At 41.8% G+C, this 21,025-nt stretch overlaps 1 pseudogene; it reads right to left on the bottom strand.

Annotated features, from left to right (window-relative positions):
* Positions 1–14,558: 14,558 nt before the first annotated feature.
* LOC109216173 lies at positions 14,559–17,350 on the bottom strand (annotated as a pseudogene).
* Positions 17,351–21,025: the final 3,675 nt, after the last annotated feature.

Here is a 21,025-nt window from a genome sequence, read left to right as displayed (position 1 = left end):
TGTTCAATAAGAAAGAAGCAGAAAAAGTAATTGAATGGAGACTCTATAATGGGAAATGCAGCTTTTGGTGGGACAACTGGCTTGGCTCTGGGCCATTGGCATACAGCAGAACAGAAGGGGGCAGACCAGGCAACACATTAGTGTCTTACTTCTGGAATGAAGGCCAATGGGACCTTCAAAAGCTCAATATAGCTGCCTCAGCACACAAAATTCCAGAGATCATGCAGACAACCATCCATTTCAACCTTGACCTTCCTGATAAACCCATCTGGACACCTACTGTCAAGGGCAATTTCACCTGTGCTTCTGCATGGGATCTCATCAGAACGGAAAACCCCCCTAACTTCACCAATAGAATGACTTGGCACAGGAAGATCCCTTTCAAGTGGTCATTCTACTTGTGGAGAGCACTTAGAAACTAACTCGCAACATATGATAGAGTGAAGATTATCAGTAGTCCAACAGTTACCAGGTGTGTATGCTGTTCTATGCATGCTCTAGAAACAGTTGACCACCTCTTCAGCTCTGGGAACTTTGCAAGAATCATATAGAAGAAATATGGAGGCTATATAGGCATTCAAACTGAAAACCTGTCTCTGGGGCTGCTTCTTATGAAATGGTGGATGCTGAAGACTCATAACTCTATGCAAAAGCTCATCTTAGATACCCTCCCCATTATCATTTGCTGGAATTTGTGGAAGAACAGATGCAGTGAAAGTATGGGGCAAAAACCACCTCCCTGACTAGAGTCCTCTACTCTATCAACTCTGACATCAACTTACTCTTAAGATCCAATTTTCCTGATCTCCAATGGCGTTTCAACTGGGGTAACTCTATGCCTTTATTGAAAATCTTCAGCAACACACCACCTCAACTCAAGTGATTCGAAACAAACCAGACAATGGTTTTGTTAAGAACAATTCTGATGGGAGTGCAATGACCAATCCTGGAAAGATTGGAGGGGGTGTCATCATCAGAAACCACCATGGTCAATTTATCCATGCAATTGCATCTCCTTTAGGGGAAGGTTCCAATAATTTGGCTGAAACTGAAGTAGCTTTATTAGGTATCAACTGGTGTATTAAGAATAGATTCACCAAAGTCCGCCTTGAAGCTGATTCTGCATTGTTAAGCCATTGGTTGACAATTGATGCAGTACCCCCTTGGACTCTGAACATGCCCATCCAAAAGCTCAGGCAACTCTATCAACAATGTGAAACTATTACATACACTCATGCCTACAGAGAAGCCAACACTCCAGCTGACTCACTTTCCAAAATTATCCACACCCTTCCAAACATCACCCACTACACCAATATGAATGAGCTCCCCTCTCACATTAGAGGCCAGATTTACCTAGACAAATGGCCACTCCAGCTTTCAGGCATAAACTGACCAAGAAGCTCATAAAACCTTCAGTGGCATCCCCATCCTCCTCACATCGTTATGGTTAACATCTTCTTTAAAAGGGGGAGCAGACATAATGGTCCAAGCAATTCCTCCATCATGTGGAAATGTGTGATCATGGGATTTTCACTAACTCAGTTTGTTCTTTTGCAGGTTGTCTTCTGTTATGAACTACCCAGTTATTTGTTGTTGTTTTAGGGTGTGGTATTAGCCTATTGGCTCAGCCTCCTGGAATCACAACAAAGGAACGATGTATGTTGTAAAGAGCATAAAGTCCACCGTATAAGGCATGCAATGGAATTTCACAGTAACCCCCTCACTTCACCAATCATAATTGCACACAACAACACCACCTTCTGTGTTTCCAAACACAAGAACTCACAAAAACACTCTCATAAACAATCATACACTCACAGACATCAATCAATAAACACCAACCTTCATTAAAAATGCATCGGTATACACAAGGGCCTGATTGCAAACAAACAAGAACCTCATGATAACAACAGATCCAAAAAACTGGGCAGAAGTGCCAATTTTTTTTTTCACCATGTTTGCTATTTTGTAGGTTCCTATTGTTCCTACTTGCTTAGCCAATTGACATATTTTCAGAGTGTGGTATTAGCATCTATGATGCACATTCCTATGAAAATACACCAATTGGCTAAAGCACAACATCAATGGAATAAGGCCAATAGTCATTCAATAACAGAAATCCCCAAAAAAAAACCAAAAATAAAGCACCAGTTTCAGCAGTAAACATCAACAAATCAGCTGAGCAATCCTTTCCCTCACCTCAATGCTACAGCTTTCCCACAGTATGCAAGAACCCCTCTCAAGCTAACTGTGCACTACATCACAGAAGGGCTACATGCATATGCAACAGAGCTGCCTCTACATCCGTCTCTGCTGCAGCTTCTGAACTCCCTCCAAACCACAGAAATAAACATACAACTAAATGCAGTCAACACAAGAACCTACAAACAGTTGCTCATCTAAAAGCAGAGCTGCCACCACTTCCCCCACATCCCCTGAACCCATACTCACTTCCAGAACCCACAAGAACCTGGAAACAGATCCCCCTTTCACAAACATGTTTGCTAATTATTGCAGATACCAGGGATAAGCTCAAACTACTGGTGCAACTGTTAGGAGTGTGATAGTTTATATGAGTCCACCAAACTATAGAGTACCAAGTCCTCTATGAGTGTCCACTGAGAACGTTAATGAAATAGTAAGTAGATAAGACAGGGAGTTTTACGTGGAAAAACCCCTGCTCAAGGGGATAAAAAACCACGACCTACACTGGTAGGATTTCAACTTCACTATGAGCAACTTTTAGATTAAAACCTATGCAATCTAGGAGTTAAACTCTTAATCCCTCACTAACTCATAATACACCTATTACAAAGACTTCAACTCATGACTAACTCTAGTCACGACACAAACACAAAGGGTTTATGGTTTTACAAAGGGGGTCCTAAGCAAAGCTTCTAGCTAAGCAAATTAGGAATTACAATGAAGAACAATTACAAAGTTACAACTCAACTAAGGACAACAAAATACTAGATTTAGGAACTGGTCCATAGTAGCGTTAAACTTTTTTCTTGAGGCACTTGAGAATTGAATGCACGAATCTCAGAAGGCTTGAATTCTTAGAGTGAATTCTCAAGTGTTCAAGTGATGTTTTGTTGTAATACTCTTGTTAATACACCTTTGATGACATAACTTGAATGATGTAAGCACTTGGTTGGTCAAAAGACAAGTGACTGCAGAACTGTGTTGCTCTATCTGCACTGTTTCTGTGGCAGTCACTTTCCAGCTGTACACAGTTGACTTTCGTACTGCTGTCAGGGAAACACAAGGGATCAGGTCCTTGTGTTGGTTCTCTATCTTCTAAAGTTGCAGCAGTTGACAATAGCTGGAGTCCGTTGATTATCAATGTGTACCAAGTGTGTCAGGTTCCCCATCTGGTTCTTTGACAATAAATTTGTTAGATCATCAAAACATAAAGCTAAGGCATTGAAAACCCATTAATTTCCCCCTTTTTGATGATGACAAAATTAGACATTGATAACAGATTTTTAGAACAGAAATAACCAGATGATGCAACAGGAACTTCACAAGTTCCCCCTGAGTTTATGCTTCCCCCTTAATTAGATCCCTGTTTCAATTATACTTCCCCCTTTTGGCATCATTAAAAATACACAAGCAGGAAATCAGCATAAAGAAGTCTAGCCTAGCTAACTCATGCCACATATGTGCACACAACATGATAGAAAAGAGAAACAGAGAACATAAGCATTTAGATAGCAAAAGAGGATAGTTTTTATAGATAAAACATATGCCTTTGCTATACAGCAAAGGCAAAGATTGGAGTGTTGTCATCGGGAGCAGTACTGGTACATCCCATCCACATCAAAACATAAGGAAACAAAAACAACTGCCAAGTCATTAAAACAAGAAAGGAAAATCCAGAAACTGGTCACTGAAAGGGGTTGCTTAGGGGGCACTAGAACTAGAGGTCTTGGAAGCTTCAGCAAGGGTTTGGAGAACTAGATATATTCGGGCATTCACCGACTTTTGCTCGGTGAGTAGTTGCTCTTTCAGGTTCTCCACTTGTGCCCAGAGATCAGCATTTTCTTTTGTCAAACGAGCTATCTCCTCATTTGACCCTGGGCCCCTTGGGCCTGCTGACCTTCCAGGATAGCATTCCTCGCCTTCAATCTTCGAATCTCCTCGGTTACGCTGTTTTGAGCATTGATGAGCTGAGAGATTGTCGATGTAGTGCCTACCCCACCCCCCACCCCCCATTCTTCTCGATGCACTCGCATTCCTCCGAACTTGTTTGAGAGAAGGTCTGCTTCTTGGTCCCTACCTTGCACTGTCCCAGTGGGACTTTGAAGAACGTAAACATGTGCGTAAGGAGGAACCAATACGGAAGACCATGATTGCCATCCTTGAAAGTTGCTACCTTCTGCATGTGCTCAATCATGATAGCAGGCAGATTCACTACTGAGAATCCATCTATTGGCTCCATTAGATACAAGTCTTATTTTGAAGCCATGGACCTCCTCCCAGCTCGGGGTAGAAGAACTTTGTTTTAGTAGCTCGAACAACAACTGATAAACAGGCAATAAGGCTTTCTTGTGAACCCGTTCCCCCTGCTGGTTTGCTCCTTCCTTTACAATTGCAATTCTGAAGTTTGAACCACACACATCTTTTACAAAATACACACCAACTTAGGGACTTTAAGAATATCCCAAAGCAGAGCCACATCAAACACGATATCCACCCTATTAACAAAGGCACAAATGTGGTCGGTATCAACGGGAAAGAGGTCAGCGTAGAAGCTTTGAACCTCATCCTCATACACCTTGGGCGCATCTATTTGGAGCAGATGTCCCCACCGTTGAAACTCAACAATCTCAATTACTTATCTCATGCCAGCCATATCAGAAATTGCTGGGTCAAAAGTGCAACCCAACAAGACTTTTTGGTGCCTCAAATGTTCTGTAGCAGACCGAGTCTCACGTTTCACTTTCTTTGCCGAACCAGGTTCCTTTACAGGTTCTAACTTTCTCTTGCCAGACTTCACAACACTTGATTTTGCTTTTCCACTAGACTTGACCAAAACATCCTCATCAGAAATTGATGGTTCACTCACAACATCTTTCAACTTTGAACTGTGGGTTGTAACATCCTCCACCGAAACAGATTGCTTCTTCTTCTGTGACCTTTTTACCAAGGAATTAGGTTCCTTTGTTGCTTCCTCATCCACTTCCACCACAGGGATTCTCTTATCACATACTACTTTACCATTTTTCACCAACCTCTTCTTTTTCTTCTTACTGCTCCTTTTGCTCTTTTAGAGGGTAGACTCATAAGCTTCCTTTGCTTGCAACCTAGTAGTAGGTCGCTTAGTAGAAAACTCAGGAGTGATTACTACCCTTCGCTTGAAAATAAATGCATCAAGAGCAATGTTCTTTTGATCTTCCTCATCACTAGACCTCATCTCAGGAACCAGAATTTCCAAGGGCTCAACAGCAAAGTGTGGTGAAGGTGCAGGACCAGAACTGACCTGGAGTGGGAACCTTGACCTGTTTCCTCCGGAGAGGGGTCAGGTCCTTCACGAGAGGCCTAGTAGTTCTGCTGGTGCAGAGCCTTCAAACAGCACCATGGCTCCTTCTTCCACTAACCCCTGTGTTTCCTCTAAGACTTGGGTACACCAGAAATTACCTCATGCAATATTCCATCTGCAGATACAACAAAAATGGTCGCGACGGTTTCATCCTCTAGAGGCTCCATGGTCACCACACAATCTGAAGTAAGAATGGCAAAAGGTTGATCAACCCTAGCCCCTGAAACCTCTACAGACCTTGGAAATTTACCATGTTCTCCACTTTTACCTTGGTTGGTGAGAAGCTCAGTCGATAGAGACGAAGGATCATCGATTTTAGGGGTTTCTGAGTCCTCATCGTTTAGAGGAAGAGAGAGGTCTGAGATAGTCGCATTAGAACTAGAGAGTGAAGGGAAATCTGGGTTGGAGGTTGTTTCAGTGGTTAAGACGGGAATGGTGATAAAAGATTCATCAGGGACGGAGGACTTAAGGGTTTTCTCTGGGTTAGTATCGACTGAAGAAGGGATTTCGGAGTGATTGACAGCCATCGAAGAGATAGAGTTGAGAATTATTGGAGAAGGTCTGAGGAGAGAAATATGATCGATCAACAGAAGAGAGGGTTTTAATGAGAGAAGATAATCATGAGGAGAGAGATAGGAACTGGTTCTGAAACGGCGGTAGTGCGTGGAAAGTTGCAACATTTTAGAGGGAGATGGAGAGGATGTGAAGTGAAAAGACATGACAGCAGAGTCTGAAAAGGTGGATGACATGGCAGATGATATTTGCACCTTTTTAAGATATGTATTAAAGAATGCACAGGACTACTAACCTTTGGTACAAGAACCAAGTGCTTGACCTGTCTTTGAAAATTTCAATCCTCTTTTACCACCCATGCAATGCATCTGCAGCTTCTATAATCATCATGCGTGTCTACCTACAATGGTATTGAAGTGAGTTAGACTTGGCCGGAAAACACTTTAGCTAATATTAACTGAAGGTGACTTTCATTGCCAACTGATGGGAATCAGGTTCTCAATTAGGCTTCAATAGCCCCAGCTTCACTCTATTTCTTTCAAAATGCTCCCTACTCAATACGTTGGTGAAGATATCTGCAATTTAATCTTCTGTACTGCAGAACGTCATACAGATAAGCCCCTTCTCCACATCGTCTCTCAGGAAATGATGTCTCACATCAATGTGCTTGGTTCTATTGTGTTGAACTGGATTCTTGGCCATGTTAAGAGCACTGGTGTTATCACATAGAAGAGTCACATATTCAGTGTATACACCAAAATCTTCCAATTGTTTTTTGATTCATAGGAGCTGAGTACAACAATAAGCTACAACTACATATTTTGCTTCAGTTGTTGAAAGAGCCACTGAGTTTTGCTTCCTTGTGCCCCTTGAGATGAGACAAGATCCTATAAAGTGAGCCATTCCAGAAGTACTTTTCCTGTCCACAAGATAACTAGCATAGTCAGCATCAGCATACCCAACAAGATTAAAATTTTCACCTGAGGGGTAGTACAGGACCAGGTCCTGTGTTCCCTTAAGATATCTAAAAATTCTTTTGGCAGCCTTCAGATGAGATTCCTTGGGATTTGACTGAAACCTTGCACATAGCCCCACACTAAAGACAATATCAGGTCTGCTGGCAGTGAGGTAGAGAAGAGACCCAATAATGCCTACATGGTTTGATTCACAGAAGAGACAGATTCATCCATGTCCAGTCGAGTAGCAGTTGCAATGGGAGTGTCTATCACTTTAGATGCTTCTATATCAAACCTTTTCAAGAGCTCCTTGATGTATTTCTGCTGGCAAATGAATGTACCCATTGTGTACTGCTTCACTTGAAGACCCAAGAAGAAATTCAACTCACCCATCATGCTCATTTCAAACTCATTTCCCACGAGTTCTGCAAATTCTTCACATAGTGAATCAGCTGTTGCCCCAAAAATGATATCATCAACATATACCTGAACGATGAGCAGGTTCCTCCCCCGTTTCTTCAAGAACAGGGTGTGGTCAATTTTTCCTCTTGTAAAACCATTTTCTAAGAGGAACTTGGACAACCTTTCATACCAAGCTCGAGGAGCCTGCTTCAACCCGTACAAGCCTTGTCCAGCTTAAACACATATTCAGGGTGTTCATGGCATTCAAACCCCGGAAGTTGCTTTACATAGACTTCTTGCTCAAGAAATCCATTCAAAAATGCACTTTTGACATCCATTTGGAACAAAGTGAATTCCATATGTGATGCAAAGGCAATTAGAATTCTAATAGCTTCCATGCGAGCAACCGGAGCAAATGTCTCATCATAATCAATTCCTTCTTCCTGATTGTAACCTTGAACCACTAGCCTGGCCTTGTTCCTTGTAGTGTTTCCATGTTCATCAAGCTTGTTCCTAAATACCCACCTGGTTCCTATAATGGTTCGATCTGAGGGTCTAGGTACCAGGTGCCATACATTGTTTCTTTCGAATTGATGCAACTCATCTTGCATGGTTGTAATCTAGTCTAGCATCCTTTAGGGCTTCCTTGATATTTTTGGGTTTTATTTGGGAAAGAAAAGCTGAGAAAGCAAGTGAATTTCTGGCTTTTGATCTGGTTTGCACTCCGGAATCTATAGGGGTAATTATGTTGTCAAGAGGATGAGAACTTTTGTGTTTCCAGTTGGGAATTTGAGGCTCATTTGTAGAGGAGCTGGGTGGATCTGACTGGTTCCCTTGTATTCTACTCTCAGCCACCTGTGGAGTATCTTGTACTGCATCAACTACTATCTCTTCAGCTTCAGTGGTTGTAATTGTAGTACCTGGTTCCCTTGAGGAAGAAGCTGCATTGTCTCCACTTGGCTCCTTCACTTGACTCATCATGTCTGCTTTTCCGTTTGTCATGTCAATGACTTCTCCTGGAACTAGTAGAGGCTCTCCATCTTGATCATCCTTGCTGATTTTCTCACAGGAGGGATAGGACTTGTCAAAGATTACGTGAACACTTTCCTCAACACACTGAGTCCGCTTGTTGTATATCTTGTAAGCTTTGCTTTGAGAAGTGTACCCCAAGAAGATTCCTTCATCACTTTTGGCATCAAATTTTCCAAGCTGATCCTTTCCATTGTTGAGAACATAACACTTGCACCCAAATGTTCCTAGGTGAGTCAGCTTGGGTTTTCTTCCATTCAGCAACTCATAGGGGGTTTTGTCCAGGAGTGATCTGATCATACACCTGTTCACCAAGTAGCAGCCATTGTTTACAGCTTCGGCCCAGAAGTTCTTTGCAATCCCACTATCGATTAGCATTGTTCGTGCCATTTCCTCAAGATTTCTATTCTTCCTTTCCACAACTCCATTTTGCTGGGGAGTTCTTGGGGCTGAGAAGTTGTGGGTAATGCCATTTTCGTTATAGAACTCATCAAATTTGGCATTGTCAAATTCTGTTCCATGATCTGATCTAATACATGCTACTCTAGACTCCATCCTCACTTGGATTTTCTTCACAAAGGCCACAAATACCTCAAAGGTTTCATCTTTTGTTCTCAAAAACAGAGTCCAAGTGAACCTGGAGTAGTCATCCACTATCATAAAGATGTACCTTTTTCCTCCCCTGCTTTGCACTCTCATAGGGCCACACAGATCCATATGATGAAGATCAAGTGGCTTTGAGGTGCTGACATCTTTCTTAGACTTGATTGAGGACTTCACATGCTTCTCTCTAGCACATGCATCACATACTTTCTGTTCTTTGAACTTTGACATGGGCAGACCACGGACCAGGTCCTTCCGAATTAGTTTATTCAAAAGAGAGAAGCTTGCACACCCCAGTCTTCTGTGCCACAGTTCATCATCATTATCAACAACTTTCAAGCAACTCAGATCACCACTTTGTAGAGACTCAAAATCAGCAACATAGATGTTCTTGTATCTTTTGGCCAGAAGTACCACTTCACCAGTTACCAGATTTGTAACTGTGCATATCTTGGACAAGAACTCCACCTTGTTTCGTTTATCACAAATAAGAGAAACACTCAGGATATTGTACTTGAGACCATTGACATAGTACGCATTCTCAATTGAGTGAGTGAGTGACTTCCCGACTTTTCCAACTCCAAGAATGTACCCCTTTTTCCCATCACCAAAGGATACACTCCCTCCTTGCAGGGCTTTTAGTGAAAGAAAGTCCATGGTGTTCCCAGTCATGTGCTTTGAACATCCACTATCCATGAACCATTGTTGACTGCTTCCTTTCACTATTCCCTACAAGTTTGGGTACCTTGTAGTAAGCAAGAGGATGAATAAGAACTCTCTTGGTCCATGCAGGTAACATGCGTCCTTTATGGGTAGCACCTGGTCCCTTTTTAGAAGTTATCTTTTCAGAAAACACTTTGTTTTTCTGAATAGACTGAACCCTGGCGTGGCAATTTTCCTTGAAATGCCCAATGTTCCTATAGTGGGTACACAGCCAGTTATCTGGTACAGCAACATACTTGCTATGGGGGTTGTCAGGAGTTCTCTCCCTTTGAAACCCATTTCCCTGCCTGTTTCCACCATTATTGACATACATGGCAGTAATAGCTTCAGAGGACCAGGTCCACTTAAGGGACTTTTCAAGATCATATTGTACTATTTCCAGTTCAGTTTGGAGATGCTTATTTTTCTCAAGTTCAACACACAGGCTAGTTTTCACAGCTTTCAACTCGTTTCAAGCTTAATGTGTGCCTCACTAGCAACCTCTTTTACTTTCTCAGAATTTCCAGGCCTAGACTCAGTTCCTAGTCCCTCTATAGTTTCCCTTAGGTTTGCAATCACTATTAAGAGGTCATCTATTTCCTCCTCTATTTCAGTCACTCTTTTCACTAGCACATTCTTATCTTTACTTAAATTCTCAATGGTTTCCTTTAAATCGACAGCTACAACCACCAAATCATCTCTTTCGTGTTCTACACTAGCAATTTTTTCAGTTAAAACCATTTTTTCACCTTCCAAATTGCTTATAGTTTCCTTCAGATCAACTACACACACTGCCAAATCATCTCTTGTTTGTTCAGCTTCTCCTAATTCTAAGGTCAATGCATCTTTATCCTCCACAAGACTATGATAAGCATTAATTAATACACTAGCCAATGACATGAGTTTCTTAGGGGAGTAGGATTTCAGATTTCTCTGAACATCCTTGAAGTTTACCTCACTGTTGTCATCATCTGCATCATCATCTGATTGAGCCATCAAAGCAAATAGTGAATCATATTCATTTTCTTCACTTTCAACTGCCATCATGGAACTGTCACCTGCATCACTTTCTTCTTCAGACTCACTAGAGGAGTCTCCCCATGCTGCAAGAGCTTGTTTCACCACATTGTCAGCAGATCTCTTCCTTTTGAAGTGCTTGTTAGGAACCGGGTTCCTCTTTGTTGCTTTATCAGGGTTGTATTTGGAGTGTTCTTGCTTCATGAGAGGACAATCTTTTATGAAGTGCCCTGGCTTTCCAAATTTGTGGCAGAGGTCATACTTCTTTGGTCTACTGGAGTTGCCTCTTTCTAGTATTCTCCCATTTCTTCTAACCATCTTCTGAAACCTTTTGGTCAAGTGAGCCATATCACTGTCCTCCTCACTTTAGTCATTGCTTTCAGCTTTGAGTTCGAGGTTCTTTTCCTTCTTTGGTTCTCTTCTTTCACTGTCTATCTTCCTCTTTATCTCGTAGGTTTTCAGATTTCCAACCAGCTCGGCTATGGTCAGCTCCTGCAGGTCCTTTGCTTCAGTAATGGCATTCACCTTACTCTCCCGTGAACTATGCAGAATACTAAGGATCTTCCTCACGAGCTTGTTCCTGGGAATGATTTCACCAAGTGAGTGTAGCTCATTTATGATGGAAGTGAATCTTGTGTGCATATCTTGAATAGATTCATCGTCTTTCATCCTAAAGAGTTCATACTCGGTGGTGAGCATATCAATCTTAGATTGCTTTACTTGAGTGGTTCCCTCATGTGATGTTTGCAAAGATTCCCGTATCTCCTTTGCAGTTTCACAAGCAGAGATCCTATTGTATTCATCAGCTCCTATTCCACACACCAAAATTTTTTGGCACGAAAATTTTTCTCCACAGCTTTACTGTATGCGTCAGTGTATTCTTTTCTGGCTTTGGCATTGACAATGGAAGGTCTCTGACATTCTTTGTTGGGATGTAAGGACCATCACATATGACGTCCCACAACTCAGAGTCTTCGGTCATGATAAAATCATGCATTCTTGTCTTCCACCATCCATAATATTGCCCATTGAACCTGGATGGTCTATACGTAGACTGACCTTCTTCAAAATTTGGTGGAGCAGCCATAAGGATCCGTCCTAGGTGTTAGCGTGATAGGAAGAACCTGCTCTGATACCAATTGATAGTTTATATGAGTCCACCAAACTATAGAGTACCAGGTCCTCTATGATTTTCCACTGAGAACGTTAATGAAACAGTAAGTAAATAAGACAGGGAGTTTTACGTGGAAAAATCCCTGCTCATGGGGATAAAAAACCACGACCTACACTGGTAGGATATCAACTTCACTATGAGCAACTTTTAGATTACAACCTATGCAATCTAGGAATTAAATTCTTAATCCCTCACTAACTCGTAATACAGCCATTACAAGCAATTTTGCAATACACCTATTACAAAGACTTCAACTCATGACTAACTCTAGTCACGACACAAACACAACGGGTTTATGATTTTACAAAGGGGTTCCTAAGCAACGCTTCTAGCTAACCAAATTAGGAATTACAATGAGAACAATTACAAAGTTACAACTCAACTAAGGACAACAAAATACTAGATTTAGGAACTGGTCCGTAGTAGCATTAATCATTGTTCTTGAGGCACTTGAGAAATTGAATGCAAAAATCTCTAAAGGCTTGAATGCTTGGAGTGAATTCTCAAGTGTTCAAGTGATGTTTTGTTGTAATACTCTTGTTAATACACCTTTGATGACATCACTTGAATGTTGTAAGCACTTGGTTGGTCAAAAGACAAGTGACTGCAGAACTGTGCTGCACTGTTTCTGTGGCAGTCACTTTCCAGCTGTACACAGTTGACTTTCGTACTGCTGTCAGGGAAACACAAGGGATCTGGTCCCTGTGTTGGTTCTCTATCTTCTAATGTTGCAGCAGTTCACATTAGCTGGAGTCCATTGATTATCAATGTGTACCAAGTGTGTCAGGTTCCCCATATGCTTCTTTGAAAATAAGTTTGTTAGATCAACAAAATATAAAGCTAAGACATTGAAAACCCATCAGAGTGGTATTAGCATCCCAGATGCTCAACCTTTTACAGATGCATCAGTTTTCTTGGTCTTGTCATAAACACATTCCCACATTAGCACAAACACAGTCAAAATAAAAGTTGAGGATCTCACAAAGCCTGTCATTTCTCAGGAAAAAACAAAGTAGCAGGCATAATATCAAAGTCCATCACTGGACAAACCAGAAGCCAGGAAACCACACTGTGAAGTACCAAGCATCACTTCTCAGAAGTTGCAATCGACCCCTCAAAATTCACTGTGTTTCCCAGAAGCTGCAATCAACCTGCTCCTATGCCTCCTCATCTCTGGCACATCCCATCAACTCCAGGAAAACACACACATCTAGAGGCAGTCAACACAAGAACTTGCAACTAGTTGGCCCATACTCTTTTCCAGAACCCACAAGAACCTGTAAACACAACCCCATTTCACTAACATCTTTGCTAAGTTTTGCAGGTTTCTGGAATAGGTTTGGTCAATTGGGGCACTTTCAGTTAGTGGTATTAGCATCCCAGATGCTCATTCTACTGAAAGTGCACCAATTTACCCAACCCTCTCAAATCATCTCCACACACAATACAGTCAACAGCATCTCCACCAGTGATGCTCTGTGGTGAAGTCCTGCAGCAGTTCCAACAGAAAACTGTCATCACCCAGGCAGTCTACCAGCAGCAGGCACATTTGCAACAGTAAGTCATCTATACAAGCTACTCTGTCCCAGCTATCCAGTCCTGCACACACTCTGCAAACCTCAAGTCAAAGGGGATATTTGATGCAGGAAGTTGCTCACTCTTTTCTGTCAGAATTAGTAGACAGTCACAGCTCAATAACCCCTCTTTTGGAGCCTTTTTGACAACTATCTTCCATTTGGCATTCTTTCCCAATGTCAAAGCAAAATGGAAGATAGCTTCCATCTATAGTTTATGTTGTTTACCATTACTACTAGAACACTTCTACTTTTTCAATAGAGGTAGAATTTGTTGTATATGGAATATGATCTTCCAACTCTTTTGCTTAGTAGATTTAGGATCACTTATGCATTTTTGTATAGTTGACCTAGGCTTACTACACTTGTATTTTGCAGTACCAATTGTCTATCACTGTTGGATAGACAATTGGTTCATCATAGGTCTAACTCACCATAGGTTTCAGAGTTCTTTTGGTTGCCATACTTGGCTGACCAAATGCACTTTCCTCTTATTACTGGAGGTAAGGTTTATGTCCTTCTCCTTTTTGTTGTACTATATTTTATATCTATGAGAATGAACCTTATGCACAATGCCTAGGGGACTTTGATTAAAAAAAAGGAACTAAGTGTTCCGATTTCACCCTGAACCCTTTCAAATCCCGAACTAACCATCCCCGCAAATCATAAAATAGTTAAAGCACATACGGGGAGTCTTATTTAGGGGAACGGGGATCTAGAAAGCAAAACGACCGGGTCGGATCGTTACACTAAAAATCTTAACTTCAGGATAATTCAAAATATTTTTGTCCTGAAAATTTGAACTGAAAAAACTAAAATTCAGGACGCACTGACTAATTTCTAAATACAGCCATGTAAAGTGGCTACCTGGTGTCATTTTGTCTATAAAAGCATGTTGATGATTTGTGAACCTTTCGTTTGAGTTCAAGAAAATTGTTGGCGTATCCTTTACCCAACAAAGCCCAAGACAAAATAAAAATTATTGTGACCACACTTTCTAAACTAGAATTACAAAGTTATCATTATACATTATTTTTCTTTGCAGAGCAAAGTCATTATCACAAATAAAAATCACAACTGTTCTCTTCTACCACAAGATGGGAGAATCCTTGTCCACTCTCTCTTATTATTTATTCAGAAATTCAAACTAGCACTCATAAATGACGAATACAATAGGAAAAAGCAAGAACAAGAGGTATCTTCTCCCGCCCGAATATGGTGGTATTGAGTTTATATATAACAAGGATCAGAAAGACCGAAGTTGAGTCCCCAGAGCTCAAATCTTCCTTTCATGAAATCATAGTAACCTCCCTTCAACGCCAAAGTCTTATTCACCAAAGCATCGCTCACAAATGGGTACGTAAGAAAATTGGCTAGTTATACATTCACTGCTTCCTGCATTTTATCCATTCCCATTGTTAGTTATAAATATTAGTTGACATTTATAAGCAAAAGTAAAAAAAAAAATAATTAGTGTGAGAACACTATTTTACCTTCTCACAGTATTTGACTTGCTCTTCAAAAGTTTTATCCCCATGTTCAGTTAGCACCTTTGCTTGGCAGGTAATCCAATTTTCACCCAATCCTCTATAAAGTCACCGCATTATCACATATAAACATTTCTTCAAATTAGTAATATAACATAATTAATTGTTAGGTTAAACATTATTTTCTTATTCGCTATACTATTAATATGTATAACTTAAATGGTTTACTTAACGATACATACGTCGATTCAGAACAATCTTCTAGGAGTTCCATGAGAGCATTAATACCTCCACATGCACTATGGCCAATGATTAAAATGTTTTCTACCTTAAGTTGAACAATAGCGTATTCGATTACAGCTCCTACTCCCGAGTATTTAGTATGTTGCAATCCAATTCCAACCCAAAAGTAAAGTAAATTAACAATATTAATACAAAATAGAATGAAGGAGTTAATTCATAGAAATTAAACTGATAAATGACCTTGTCATAAGGAGGGACCATATTGGCGATGTTTCGAAGCATAAAAGCTTCACCGCGCTGAAAATTCAGCACATGTGATGGGCTCACTCGTGAATCGGAGCAGGCAAACACCAGAAACTGTTACATGGTTGGATACTTGATTTTTTAGCTATAGAAAATTAAATTACAAAGTAAAAAAAAAAATCTTCCTACTGATCGAGCTAATTCAGTGCCTGAGAAGTCACAACTCGTACATTGTGTGAGCAGCTAGTTATATTTCACTGACCAACAGGATTTTTTTCCTGTGCTAACTAATGCAGAGATACTAAAAGGCTGCCCGGTGAACAAGGCATCCCGTATTTACGCAGGTTCTGCAGAAAGCCCGCACCCAAAGGGTGTGATGTAGATAGTCTACCTTAATGCAAACATTAGTGACTGCTTCCATGACTTGAACCCCTTGGTGGGTATGTGTGAACAAAGTTGCAGAATGTTAAGAGTATCTTTGGGCCATATAAGCTATACACAAGTTCAACGATGTACACAATTTAAACTCTAATATAAGCTATACATACCGATCAAGACAGAAAGAAAGAAGGTGAATTAAGAAAAGGTGAGAAGGGTGATGATGGGAGGAAGCTGAAGAGCTATTAAGTCTTGCAAAAACAGAAGGGCGAAGAAATGTGGGTGGGAAATTTGGGTTTCTTTAGCCTTCAATTTATACTACTCAATTAGCTAGTAACTAGTGAAACTAGTTGCCGTGTCCTCTATCATCTTTCTTTGTTTTGGTATAGAACCATAACTTTCATAGCAAATTTAGAAAAATTTATTGAAAACGATTGCTGGGCAAATAAGAATTTCAATCCATTCGATATAGTCTTCTAGATGCATTAATTATAACCTTTTAGTGATCACCATATCTCAGTTAGCTGCTAATGTAAGTGGATTTAAGATTTATTAATTTTTAAGTGTAAAGATTTTTTGATATATTAGAGAATTCAAATATGTGTTAGCACGTTAGTTGCCAATTTACCGGATAATCAATGAATATAATTACTTTATAAGCACTGACCTCATTATATAAATAATTCTCATATCATTAGTGTATAAAATTATATAAATAAATTTCATACTGGTAAATGCATATCTCAAGGAGGTTGTGGAAATATTACAAATATTCTGCAATGTTCAAGCATACATCCTGCCCATGTTTTAAATTGATTAAGTTTGACTTTGGTTAACGTTTTGGGCAAACGGACCCGCACTCGTGATTCGATAGTCCCGGAGGGTCCGTAGGAAATTTTGGGACTTGGGTGTGTGCCCGGAATCAAATTCCGAGGTCCCAAGTCCGAGAAACGAATTGTTGTGTGAAATTGTTTTCTGAAAATAATTAAATAATTGGAAAGTGTTATTTGTTTAGAAGACTGTGCTGTCGGGCTCGTATTTTGGTTCCGACGCCTGGCACAAGTCTTAAATATGATTTAAGCAATTGCTGCAAAGTTTGGTTAGATTTGGACGTCATTTGACGTGGTTTGAGCTAGAAAAGCTTAACTTAATGTTTTATGGGAATTGGATGGGTATTGAGACCCAAATTGATGATTCATGATGTTAATTGGGCGATTTGATCGCACGAATGAGTTCGGAGTATGTTTTTGAGATTATATGTATGTTCGGTTTGGAGCCCCGAGGGCTCGGGTGAGTTTTGAGTAGGTCCCGGGAGGTCTTAGACTTAAAAGTATCAGGTGTTGCAGGTCCAGGTGTTGCAGGCCCCCAGCGCGGCCGCGGTCATTTTCGCGCGCGCGGCCACGGTGCACTTTTGCGCGGTCCGCGTGGCTGGGTTCAGAGGGCCAATGACTCCCAATTCGACCAGCACGACCGCGTGCCATATCAGCGCGGTCCGCGCTGGAAGATTCAGAGAGGGGCCTTGGGATTTCATTCAACCAGCGCGGCCGCGCACCAAATCAGTGCGGTCCGCGCTGGGTAGGTTCAAAGAGTGGTTTCCCACCCTTCCTCGGCGCGGCCGCGGGGCATTTTTGTGCGGTCCGCGCCGGATCTTCAGTACAGTATATAAAGTCGGGATTTTCAGTCATTTTTCAATTTTTAAAAACCCAAAACATAAGAGGCGATTTTCCAAACGATTCTACTTCTTCAAAACGATTGGTAAGTGATTTCTAACTGATTTTATGTACTCCTTAACATCCTTAAACATAATTTCAACTTCAAAACAAGGATTTTAATGGGGGAATTTGGGAATTTAGGGTAGAACTAGGGTTCCTAAATTTGGGGGTTTTGGACCTCAATTTGAGGTCCGATTCCAAAATAACTTATATATCTGAATTCATGGGGGAATGGGTAATCGGGTTTTGGTTCGAACCTCGGTTTTTGACCACGTGGGCCCGGGGGCATTTTGGGAATTTTTGAACAAACTTTGGGAAATTCATTTTCATGCATTCAAATTGATTCAAGTAGCATTTTTTAATACATTCAAGTAATTTGTGATTAGATTCGAGCGGTTTGGTGGTGAATTCGAGGGGTAAAGCTATACTAGAGGATTGAGTTGAGTTTGGAGCATTCGAGGTAAGTGTTTGATCTAACTTTGGCTTGAGGGAATAGGATTAGAGTGTTGTTTGCTAATTGCTAAATGTGGAGTACGGTGTATAGGCATGGTGACGAGTATCTATACACCGATGTCTAGCATGACCGTGGGTCCTTGTTTGTACTTATTCTGATGTTGTTATGACTCTTCCATGTTAATTGATGAATTCTATGCAATGTGAAGAGTATGAGGATTAATTATGAATTGTAAATTCTTTGGAGCGTTGGCTCAAACGATAAAAAGACTATTGAGTAAGAAATGAAAGAAATAGAAAGAGATATGATTAATCCCTTGCCGGGATGGTTTGAGTATATTGATTATCTCCCTTGCCGGGATATGAAAGTTATTGTTGTTTCTCCCTTGCCGGGATTTAGCTGTTTAATTATGTATTTCCCTTGCCAGGACACTTCTTATTATTTGTTATCCCTTCGCCCCGTTTGGTTGTGACTACTGTTTGGGTGAGGAAGAGTGATAATGCACGAAGTGTCATTCCGTGCCATGTTTGATTATATTTGCACGAAGGGTCATTCCGTGCCATGTTCGATTATATTTGCTCGAAGGGTCATTCCGTGCCATGTTTGATTATACTTGCACGAAGGGTCATTCCGTGCCATATTTTGATGATATTTGCAAGAAGGGAAATTCCGTGCCATGATGTGAGAGTTATGTGAGGAAAAGCACGAAGGGTGATGCCGTGAACTTTATTTGATTGCTCTTGGTGAGAATGACAGTAAAAGCACGAAGGTTGATGCCGTGCAATTTTTAATTTTCCTGCTCTCATTAATTATTGTTATTGTACGGTTTCTTGTTTAAATTGCTGACTTTATATTCGGGTTGTACGCCCCCCATAGCATGCTCCCCTCCCTCTTAACTGTTTGATTTTTGTGTTCTTTCCTCTTATTGCATATATGTATATTGAACTGCACAGGTTGTTTTGGTAGTCCTGTCTAGCCTCGTCACTATTTCGCCGGGGTTAGGCCAGGCACTTACCAGCACATGGGGTCGGTTGTGCTGATGCTACGCTTCTGTGCTTTTTTGCACAGATCACGGTACTGGAGCAGCTTTTGGACCACAGCAGTAGTGGATTGGGAGCCGACATCAGTCCAGGGACTTACGAGGTAGCCTAGCTGGCGTTCGCAGGCCGGAGTCCCTTTCTATGTTTTCGTTTGTTTTCATTGTACCGAGACAAACATTGATGTATTTCTATTCAAACTTGTTTTTAGCACTCCTTAGTAGTTCATGAGATAGCGACACCAGTCTTGGGTAGAGAAATGTTAAACTTCCGCATTTTTGGTTTTTAGTTATCTATGCTTTTAAGACTTCCGCTTTTATTTAAATGACTCGTATTATTTATATTGTTGAGGTGTTATTAGGGAATATTTAAATGTTTGGCTTGCCTAGCTCCGTTAGTAGGCGCCATCACGACTCCCGATGGTGGGAAAAATCCGGGTCGTGACAAGTTGGTATCAGAGTACTAGGTTACATAGGTCTAGCTACTCACGGGCAAACCTGGTAGAGTTTGAGGAATCGGTAAGGAGACGTCTGTATTTATCCCCCAGAGGCTACCGAGTTAGGAAAAATTTCACTTTTGTTCCTATTGGTCGTGCGATTCTGTTGCTCAAACACTGATTGCCCTTCTACTCTATTCTTTCGCAGATGGCGAGAACACGTGCATCTTCTTCTACCGCACAGCAGCCCGAGCCCCCAGCAGCAGCTCCCACGAGGGGCAGAGGGCGAGGCCGAGGCCGTGCCGCAGGCCGAGGCAGGGGCAGAACTCAGCCCCAGGCAGCAGTTCCAGAGGTGGAGCCTCATATTGATTATGATGAGGAGGTTCCAGCCCCAGCAGCTTCGGTGGGCCCAGCTCAGGTCCCGGGAGGGTTCACGGTCACCCCAGATCTTCAGGACGCTTTGGTCATACTGGCAGGCTTTATGGAGAGCGTCACTAGAGCGGGTTTGTTCCCAGCATCACCAGCCACTTCTCAGGCTAGGGGAGGAGTTCAGACTCCTACTACACGTACTCCGGAGCAGGTAGCTCCTCAGACTCAGGTTCCAGTGATTCAGCCGGGTATTGCGGCTCAGACCGGCGACGGAGCGGCTATGTCCACGGATTCTTTGTGGAGGCTTGATAGGTTCACCAAGCTCTTCACCACCACATTCAGTGGTGCTCCTACAGAGGACCCACAGGATTTCTTATTCAGCTGCCATGAGGTTCTCCGGACTATGGGTATTGTGGAGACCAATGGGGTCGATTTCGCCACTTTTCGTCTAGCAGGATCCGCCAAGACTTGGTGGAGGGACTACTGTTTATCCAGGCCAGCAGGGTCGCCATCATTGACTTGGGAGTAGTTTGCAGAGTTGTATTTGGAGAAGTTTCTCCCAGTTACTCAGCGAGAGGCTCTCCGCAGGAAGTTCGAGCGCCTCCAGCAGGGCACAATGACAGCTACACAGTATGAGACTCGATTCATTGATCTTGCCCGCCATGCTATTGTGATACTCCCACCGATAGAGAGAGGGTGCGGAGGTTTATTGATGGGCTTATTCAGCCGATCCGTCTCCAGATGGCTATGGGAGCCGGGAGTGAGATTGCTTTTCAGGAGGCGGCCAATGCGGCCCGTAGAGTTGAGATGGCTCTTGCACGGGGAGGTGTTCATGTGTCGGATAAGAGGCCTCGTCATTCTGGTAGGTTCAGCGGTACCTCGTCTGGAGGTAGGGATTCTTATGGTAGAGGCCATTCACCGAGACCCTTTCAGTCAGCACTCCAGGTTTCTGATGGTACTTCAGGCGGTGGTAGTTCTCAGCAGCATTATTCCGATCAGCAGCCCATCAGTGCATCGCCTCTTTAGAGTTTCCGGGGAGGACATTCAGGTTGACAGGGCCAGCAGTCTCAGCCGCTGAGGGCTTGTTATGGTTGCGGTGATCCCGGTCACATTGTCAGATTTTTCCCTCGAGCCTCGGGTAGTTCTCA

The sequence above is a fragment of the Nicotiana attenuata genome, unplaced genomic scaffold, assembly GCF_001879085.1.
Source record: "Nicotiana attenuata strain UT unplaced genomic scaffold, NIATTr2, whole genome shotgun sequence".
NCBI lineage: Eukaryota > Viridiplantae > Streptophyta > Magnoliopsida > Solanales > Solanaceae > Nicotiana > Nicotiana attenuata.
The sequence above is the reverse complement of the archived record's forward strand: the minus strand, read 5'-3'. Positions and strand labels throughout refer to the sequence as shown.